At 42.8% G+C, this 9815-nt stretch overlaps 1 long non-coding RNA gene across 1 annotated transcript; it reads right to left on the minus strand.

The window, feature by feature from the left end:
* Nucleotides 1–1897: 1897 nt before the first annotated feature.
* Nucleotides 1898–9484, minus strand: LOC110740469. Its single transcript, XR_002523771.2, has 3 exons — nt 9017–9484; nt 6327–6462; nt 1898–2592 (listed from the first exon to the last, which is right to left on the minus strand). It is a non-coding gene; the product is annotated as an uncharacterized LOC110740469 (long non-coding RNA).
* Nucleotides 9485–9815: the final 331 nt, after the last annotated feature.

The following is a 9815-nucleotide window of genomic DNA, read 5'->3' on the forward strand; positions in this document are numbered from 1 at the left end:
ATTGCATTAAATTGGATATTATCAGTTCACAGATTTTTTCCTTTTAGCACTTTAAAAATGTCATTTCTCCCCCTTCTGCTTTCTGTGGTTTCTTTTTTTTTTTTTTTTTTTTTTTTTTTTTTTGATGGATTTCCAATTTTTTCCCCGCTGCGTTCTGTTTGGCGGGTTCTCTTCTCACTGCAAGCTCCGCCTCCCGGGTTCACGCCATTCTCCGGCCTCAGCCTCCCGAGTAGCTGGGACTACAGGCGCCCGCCACCTCGCCCGGCTAGTTTTTGTATTTCTTAGTAGAGACGGGGTTTCACCGTGTTAGCCAGGATGGTCTCGATCTCCTGACCTCGTGATCCGCCCGTCTCGGCCTCCCAAAGTGCTGGGATTACAGGCTTGAGCCACCGCGCCCGGCACTTTCTGTGGTTTCTGATGAGAAATCTGCAGTCATTCAAATTAGAGAGTGATAAGCAATGGGAATGTACCCCACATTCTCAAGACCACAGCTCCTCTGTTTTCTTCTGAGTTTCAGACATCTGCCAGTATTGTGTCTCTATTGTGATAGTGACTGCGGGCTGAAATGGGAGAGCACAAAAAAAGAGAAGAAAAAACAAAAGCAAAATAGAGGACTCTTTCTAACTCTTAGTGGTTCCCTTTTATCCTTTCTCACACTAGAAAAAGTTTTCTCTTGGTTTTCCTTTCTGTTCTCATCTGATGTGTACTCCTGGGTTTTGGCCAGGTAATACTGAAGGAAAACAAATGGTAAACATACCACTGGTTAGGTGGAACTTTGAATTCTGGTATCCTTCCCCAGTTGGCCTATTACCATTTACTTTTCAGTGTGCTTGGATAGTTAGCTGCTCCCTATGCAGCCTAGCCAGGGTTTATAGTTGTGTTGCATGTGACAGACAAGGTAGTACATGCTTACTCCATCTTGCTGGAACTGGACGCTCTCTTAAATTGATCTTTAAGGGGTCCTTATAAAATATGGATACTAACCCCCTTGTCATTGAGTATACTGCACACATCTTCTTTCAGTCCTTGTCTTTAATTTTTTTTTTTTTTTTGAGAGGGAGTCTTGCTCTGTCGCCCAGGCTGGAGTGCAGTGGCGTGATCTTGGCTCACTGTAAGCTCTGCCTCCCGGGTTCACGCCATTCTCCTGCCTCAGCCTCCCAAGCAGCTGGGACTACAGGTGCCTGCCACCACGCCCGGCAAATTTTTTTTATTTTTAATAGAGACAGGGTTTCACCATGTTAGCCAGGATGGTCGCGATCTCCTGACCTCGTGATCCGTCCACCTCGGCCTCCCAAAGTGCTGGGATTACAGGCGTGAGCCACCGTGCCTGGCCAATCTTGTCTTTAAATTTTTATAAGTTATCTCTTGCGTGTGTGTGTGTATATATATGTGTGTGTGTGTGTGTGTGTATGTATGTGTATGTATCCTCCTGAGTAGCTGGGACTATAGGCACATGTCACTATGCCCAGCTAACTTTTTCATTTTTTGTAGAGACAGGGTCTCACTATGTTGCCCAGTCTGGTCACGAACTCCTGGCCTCAAGCAATCTTCCTGTGTTAGCTTTCCAAAGTGCTGAGATTACAGGCATGAGCCACTGTGCCCAGCTCAATTGCAATTTTTTTTTTTTTTTTTTGAGATGAAGTTTTGCTCTGTCACCCAAGCTGGAATGCAGTGGCGCGATCTTGGTCACTGCAATCTCCACCTTCTGTGCTCAAGCGATTCTCCTGCCTCAGTTTCCCTAGAAGCTGGGATTACAGGCATGTGGCACCGCGCCTGGCTAATTTTTGTATTTTTAGTAGAGTTGAGGTTTCAACATGTTGACCAGGCTGGTTTCAAACTCCTGACCTCAGGTGATCCATCCACCTCAGCCTCCCAAAGTGCTGGGATTACAGGTGTGAGCCACTGCGCCCAGCTGTATCTGTAGATAAGAATTATTGAAAAAAGAAAAACAACCATAGTACCATTATCAAACCTAAACACATTTAAAAATAATTCCTTCACATTAACTATATACTCCATGTCTACGTGATCAACTGTATTGAGTTTCAGCAAATATTTTTTCTTCATCCATTAAGTGGATTTTTTCTCCTTTAATTTGTTAAAGTAGTATAATTTAATAGATTTTCTTATGTCTAACATTCCATTTTTGAATTCTAGAAATTAAACACAACTAGGTCATGGTATATATATCTTTCCTTGAATTTAATATGCTAGTATTTCATTTGGAAGCTCTGCATCTATGATCATAAATGATATTGCTGTACTGTATTTTTTATTCAGTGCTTATGAAGTTTTGATATTATAGTTAAGATCCTAATGAAGTGAGTTGAGTAGCTGTATTTCTTAGGGTAAAAGCTAAGCTCCTATAACAACACCACCACCAAAAAAACTGAAATACGGTTGTTTAAATAAGATGGAAGTGTACTTCTTGCTCACACTCTAGAAATGAATGGTCCAGGCTGATGGGGCAATTCTGCTCAGTGCAGTCATTTGGAGACCTGAGGGTTTCCTGTTTTGTTTCTGTGCCATCTCCTAAAGGTGTTTGTCTTCATCTACACGGCAACACAGGTTCAGCTCTGTATGTGTGCAACCCTCAGGAAAGGGAGGATAGGAAAGAGGTGGGTGAGCAATTTCCTTTGAAGCAAATGTTGTCCCCTTGATTCATATGTTCAAGTTTTAACTCCCAGTAACTCAGAATGTGACCTTATTTGAAAATAGGGTCATTACAGATATAATTAGTTTAAAGTGATATTGGAGTAGGGTGGGCCACTAATCCAATGTAACTGGTGTTCTTATAAAAAGAGGAAATTTGGGCCAGGCACAGTGGCTCACACCTATAATCCCAGCACTTTCCTAGGCCGAGGAGGGAGGATCACTTGTGGCCAGAAGTTGGAGACCAGCCTGGGCAACAGAACAAGATTCCATCTTTATTAACAATAAAAATTAAAAAAAAAAATTATCTGGGTGTTGTGGCACACGCCTGTAGGTCCCAGCTACTTGGGAGGCTGAGGTGGGAGAATCACTTTAGCCTGGGAGGTTGAAGGTACAGTGAACCATGATGGTACTACTGCACTCCAGCCTAGGTGACAGAGTGAGACCCCATCTCAAAATTAAAAAAAAAAAAAAAAAAAAAAAGAGGGGTGGAGGAATTTGGACACACCTGAGGGAAAACACCATGTGAACATGAAGGTAGAGAGACACCAAGGAATGCCACAGATTGCCAGTGTACCACCTGAAGCTAGGACACAGGGTGGAACAGACTTCCCCTCACAATCATCAGAAGGAACCAACCCTACTGACACCTTGATCTTGGACTTCCAGCCTCCAGACTGTGAGGGAATACATTTCTGTTGTTTGATCCTCCAGTTTGTGATACTTTGTTACAGCAACCCTAGGAATCTCCATTTCTCCATAGCAAGTAATGGAGAAATGGCACCACATTTGCTCATCATCAAAGGTGAGCATTTAGTCAGACACACCTCAGTTGCAAGGAAGGTTGGAAGATGCAGGCCGTAACTGGGCTATCCTGTGCTCTACAGAAAATCTTACCAGAAGAAGAATTTAGGAGGACAAATGGCACAGGAACAGAAAACTTTTTTTTAAGAGTTTATTTGTGGCTGGGTGCAGTGGCTCACACCTGTAATCCCAGCACTTTGGGAAGCCAAGGCGGGCGGATCACCTGAGGTCAGAAGTTTGAGACCAGCCTAACCAATATGGTGAAACCCCATCTCTACTAAAAATACAAAAATTGCCGGGCATGGTGGTGTGTGCCTGTAATCCCAGCTACTCAGTAGGCTGAGACAGGAGAATGGCTTGAATTCGGGAAGTGGAGGTTGCAGTGAGCCAAGATTGTGCCACTGCACTCCAGCCTGGGTGACAAAAGGAGACTCCATCTCCAAACAAACAAACAAACAAACAAACAAACAGTTTATCTGTGCCTTAGTAGTTTAAGAAAATGAGTTTCTAAAACCAGCTGGGACAGATATCATTTAGGGCAAGAGCCTTTTCTTTTTTTGTTTTGAGTTGGAGTCTTGCTTTGGCTGGAGTGCAGCAGCACGATCTCAGCTCACCACAACCTCTGCCTCCCGGGTTCAAGTGATTCTCCTGCCTTAGCCACCTGAATAGCTGGGATTACAAGTGCCCGCCACCATGCCCAGCTAATTTTTGTGTTTTTAGTAGAGACAGGGTTTCACCATGTTGGCCAGGCTGATCTGGAACTCCTGACCTCAGGTGATCCCCTTGCCTTGGCCTCCCAGAGTGCTGGGATTACAGGTTTGAACCACTGCGCCCAGCATTAAGGCAAGAGACTTTTGATTACCGGTTCAAAAAGTTTGATGGTAATTAGTTTAGTTAGGCTTTCCATTTATTTTTGCATCATTTTGGCTATTTATGCCTAGAAAATTATCCATTTTATCTGAAGTATTTAATACATAAAGCTTTTCACAAAAATTTTCAAATCTTCTGTGTAGGTGGAAATAGTAATTTTTTATTCCTGATATTGTTAGTGCATCCTTTCCTTTTTTTTTTTTTTTTTTTTTTTTTTTTAGACGAGTCTCCTTCTGTTGCCCAGGCTGGAGTACAGTGGCGTTATCTCGGCTCATTGCAACCTCTGCCCCCCAGGTTCAAGTGATTTTCCTGCCTCAGCCTCCTGAGTAGCTGGGACTATAGGCATGCGCCACCATGCCCAGCTAATTTTTGTATTTTTAGTAGAGGTGGGGTTTCACCATGTTGGCCAGGCTGTTCTCAAACTCCTGACCTCTGGTGATCTGCCCGCCTCAGCCTCCCAAAGTACTGGGATTACAGGCGTGAGCTATGGTGCCCAGCCTCCTTGCTTTCTTTTCTATTTTTTTCATTGATCAGGCTTGCTAGAGATTTGTCTGGTTTGTTAATTTTCCCCCAAGGACCAGCATTTTACATTATCTTTTCTATTGTTTGTTTTTTGTTTCATTAAGTTCTGATCTTATTTTTTTAGCTTTATCTTTATATGAAATCACACATACACATAAAGAGTTAAATTGGTCTATAAGACTTATTATGAAAAACAGCAGTTCCCTACTCCTTGCCTCACGTTTCCCTTTCTTCAGAGGCAACCTTTTTCAGCTCATTGATTGATTGATTGATTGCGACGGAGTTTTGCTATGTCGCCCAGGCTGGAGTGCTGTGGCTACTCGCAGTTGTGATCATAGTGCATGGCAACCGAGAGCTCCTGGGCTCAACTGATCCTCCTCCCTCCTTTTTCAACTCTTTCAGCTAGTTTTTTTTGGTGTTTATCTCTTTCTCTCTAAATAATATGCGTATATTCATTTTTCAACTATAGCTTTTACTTATGGTCTTCTCTCTATGGACAATAAAGCTTTGGCTCTCTTCCACCCCCTTCTCCACCACTACACATACACTATTTTGTCCCTTAATCCCTTCAGTACTATAATTTGGATGAGATCAATATCAAATATTTATATTACTATGACTATTGTAACACTGTGATTAATTATTTTTCCTTTTCTGCACAACTTTTTATTTTCCCTGGAGTTCATGATTGTCTTCCTTTTTCATTTGCTTCATTTTCTATATTCTTACTACTAATTTAGTCCAAGTTATATAAACCTTTTTTTTTAATCACCCAGGCTGGAGTGTAGTGGCACGATCTTGGCTCACTGCAACCTCCGCCTCCCAGGTTCAAGTGATTCTCCTACCTCAATCTCCTGAGTAACTGGGACTACAGCTGTGCACCACCACACCTGGCTAATTTTTGTATATTTGGTAGAGGTGGGGTTTTACCATGTTGCCCAGACTGGTCTTGAACTCCTGATCTCAGGTGATGTGCCCGCCTCAGCCTCTCAAAGTGCTGGGATTACAGGTGTGAGCCACCGTGCCTGGCCATGTATAAACCTTCTTTCAGTGCATCCAAACATTAAGTAGTTTATCACTTGTTTTTTTTTTTTTTGAAACGGAGTCTCACTCTATCCCCCAGGCTGGAGTGCAGTGGTGCCATGTCAGCTCACTGTAACCTCTGCCTCCTGGGTTCAACCGATTCTCCTGCCTCAGCTTCCCAAGTAGCTGGGACTACAGGTGCGTGCCACCACGCCCAGCTAATTTTTGTATTTTTAGTAGAGACGGGGTTTCACCATGTTGGCCAGGCTGGTCTGGAACTCCCGACCTCAGGTGATCCGCCCGCTTCGGCCTCCCAAAGTGCTAGGATTACAGGCATGAGCCACCGCGCCCGGCCAGTTTATCACTTTTATCTTCTTGAGGGAATCTTTCCTGGAGCATTCTGATCTGCTGCAATCCGGACTGGTTGCCTTCCACACTCATTACACAGCTCTTACCTTGGTGTCCCCTTTCATCATTGTCCTAGGGATTCTTTCTCTCTTTCCGGGTTTGGTTTTGTATTCCATAGCTTCCTCTTTTTGCTTTCTTATTTTTGGTAAAACACATCCTTCAGTCGCTTCCTGAGAGAAGATACTAAGGAAATACATCACAAAAATTATTTGTACATGTGTAAAATATTTTTTTCTCTATCTTTACGCGTGATTGCAACTTTGAGTGTGAAATTTTATGTTAGAAATAATTTTTCCTTTAGAATTTCAAGGGCATTGCTTCATTATTTTCCAGATTCTATTTTTGCTTTTGAGTGGTCTGAATGAATTCTGATTCTTGATAACTGAGTATACAACTGTTTGTCCCCATCTCTGGATGCTTATAGGATCTTCTTTTTATCCCTAATATTCCGAAATTTCATTATGATGTGCTTTGTCATGGCTCCATTTTCATCCTTAGTGCTGTGCACTAGGTGGGCTCTTTTAATTGACAAATTTCTGTCCTCTTTTTCTGGGAACACTTTTTGAATTTTTGCTGAATTCCTTCCCTCAGTTTCCCCCCAAGTTCTGTTTCTAGAACTCTATTTGGATGTTGGGTCTCCTGAACTTGTGATCTTTTCCTCCTGTTTTATAGCTCTTTATTTTTTGGGTCTATTTTATGTGGAAGGGTGGTATATCTTCAAATACAGCCATTATGCCTTTATCAGTAAAGAACATAGAAACTAATCTAGGTATTTCAAGCAGAAAGGGGTTGAATATAGGGAATTGGGTGCTAACAACAAAAAAAGAAAATCAGGGGATGCATGTAACTTTCAGACTGACCACTGTAGCTACGGTCCAGAGAGTCTAGAAGTTGCTGTTATCATCTATTAATAGATGTCAGAGAACTGGAGGAAATCTCTGCTGGTATCACACTTATCCTGCATCCCTGGGGTTCATGGGTGGCAGGGGAATGGAGTTTAGCCACTCTGTATAAACTATGTCTGACCGAGTCTAGACACCCACTGCCTCTGCTGGAGGAAGAAAATGACTCATCTCCAATCTCCCTTCCAAATCTCTGGTACAAAGTTTAGAAGAGGGTAGCAAGATGCTAATAGAAACAGAAACAAAAAATAAAAATAAACACATAAAGCCAGCTTCTCTATTCTCCTCTTCTAGATCTCTCTTAGGCTAGAGTCTCTTAATCTACTTATGTCTTGTCTTTCATATTTTTCCTTCTTTGCCTCTTTGTACTTCATTTTGGATAAATTTTTCCATACTATCCCCCATTTCATCATCTTTTCTCTGACCTCACTCAGTCTAGAGTTTAACCTGAATACTGAGGCTTAAAAAATTCAATGGCTATTTTTGTCTAAGATTTCCAGTTTGTTCTTTTCCTTTTTTTTTTTTTTTTTTTGGTTGGTTGTTTGTTTTTGACAGAGTCTCACTCTGTCACCCAGGCTGGAGTGCAGTGGTGTGATCTCGGCTCACTGCAACCTCTGCCTCCTGCGTTCAAACAATTCCCCTGCTTCAGCCTCCTGAGTAGCTGGAATTACAGGCATGGCCTGGCTAATTTTGTATTTTCAGTAGAGACAGGATTTCACCATGCTGGCCAGGGTGGTCTCGAACTCCTGACCTCAGGTGATCCACCCAACTTGGCCTCCCAAAGTGCTGGGATTACAGGCGTGAGTCATCGCGCCTGGGCTTTTCCTAATCTTTTTTATTCCCACTTCTTGTTCCATTCCTATTTTCATCTAATATTTATTGCTTATTTTTAATATGTTTTTATGATTTCCTTGAGAAATGTAAATTCATATATACTGCAAAACCTATCTTCTATAAAACTGATAGATTTTACTACTACTTTATAAAACTGATAGATTTTACGACTTCTGCTCTATAAAACTGATGTCAACTGGAATGAATTCATGTTGTTTATTGATTTTACCGTCTTTCTTAGCATTAGACTTTTTCATTGTTAAAATGTGTTTTGGAATTTTGATTTGCAGATCCATTTCTAGTGCCGGTTTTCCCCCTTTGATTTGTTTTGTTTTTGTCTTTTTTCCTCCTCTTCCTGAATGCGCAGTTTATAGTTTTGTGGTCGCCTCCACCCATTTTCCTAAGCCGCTGTTCCAGTGCCAGCTCTTACGTGTTGTTTCATGGTTTCTTCTTCTGTGCCAGAATGATGCCAATCCAGATGAGGAGCTGTGGGTGGCTTGGCACGGGTCCTCACTTTGAGGCTGTGCTCTATTTCCACCCCACCTTACCTCACCCTACCCTGGTCTCCAGCATCTAAAAGCAGGGTCTTCCTCTCGGCTTTCTCTCAGGACAACGTTTTTCAAGTAAACGTTTCTATTGAAATATGACAGACATACAGAAACGCACATGAATCGTAAAGGGGCACCTCGATGAGTTTTCGCAAAGTGAATGCTCCTGTGTAACAAACCCCCAGAGCACAAAAAGAACATTCTTGGCCCCCAGAAGGCCCCTGGTGTTCATCTTAGTCACTGCCCTTTCTAAGGTAACTGCGCTCCTGGCTTCTCTAACAAACTCTTGGGACTCAGAGCCCAGCAGCATGTCGGTCACAGCCCCATTTAGTGATTTTGGGCTCTTTCTGTTCACAGAAAGCTTGCCTTGTTTTTGAGCCCAACTGTGTGTGTTGGGTTACATGCGAGAATGTTTTATTTACTGCTGCTTTGTGGTTGGAATAGAGAACTCACCGCTCCATCTTGACTGGAAGTCCAGCAGAACCTGTTTATGGGACGGTCACTAGTTCTGACTGGAGACCAGGGAAATGGTAGCAGATGGGCTGGGTTCAGCGGATGAAAAGCCTTTGTATGCTCACTAATAAATTCAGATGTTGTCCTCCAGTTAGTGAACGGATGATGAGAGACTGCAGGCAGGAAAATGAGATGCTGTGGGATGTGTACATTTTAGAATTATTTCTCTGGCTAAACCAGGGAGGATGGAATGAAGGAGAGCCACACATAAGCATGTTTACCAGCTGGGAGGGAATTTCTGTAATTCGGGTGAGGCATGCCCAGGGTCCATAAGGGCAGTAGTCGTGGGGGTCGCAAGATTATACGAATGAATTTGCCGGGTGTGATGGCTCACAACTGTAATCCCAGCACTTTGGGAGGCCAAGGTGGGTGGATCACCTGAGGTTGGGAGTTCGAGACCAGCCTGACCAACATGGAGAAACCCCATCTGTACTAAAAATACAAAATTAGCCAGGCGTGGTGGCACATGCCTGTAATCCCAGCTACTCAGGAAAGCTGAGGCAGGAGAATCGCTTGAACCTGGGAGGCGGAGGTTGCGGGGAGCTGAGATAGAGCCATTGCACTCCAGCCTGGGCAACAAGAGCAAAACTCTGTCTCAAAAAGAAAAAAAAAAAAAAAAAAGAATGAATCTGGGAGATAAATAAGAGGTGACTGATTAGATGGATGTCAAGGATGACTTTTAGTTTCTGAAAACTGTGAAAGGTGGTACAATTTACAGGACTTAAGGAATGCCGGGGAT

Source organism: Papio anubis, chromosome 8 (assembly GCF_008728515.1).
Source record: "Papio anubis isolate 15944 chromosome 8, Panubis1.0, whole genome shotgun sequence".
NCBI classification, from domain to species: Eukaryota; Metazoa; Chordata; class Mammalia; order Primates; family Cercopithecidae; genus Papio; species Papio anubis.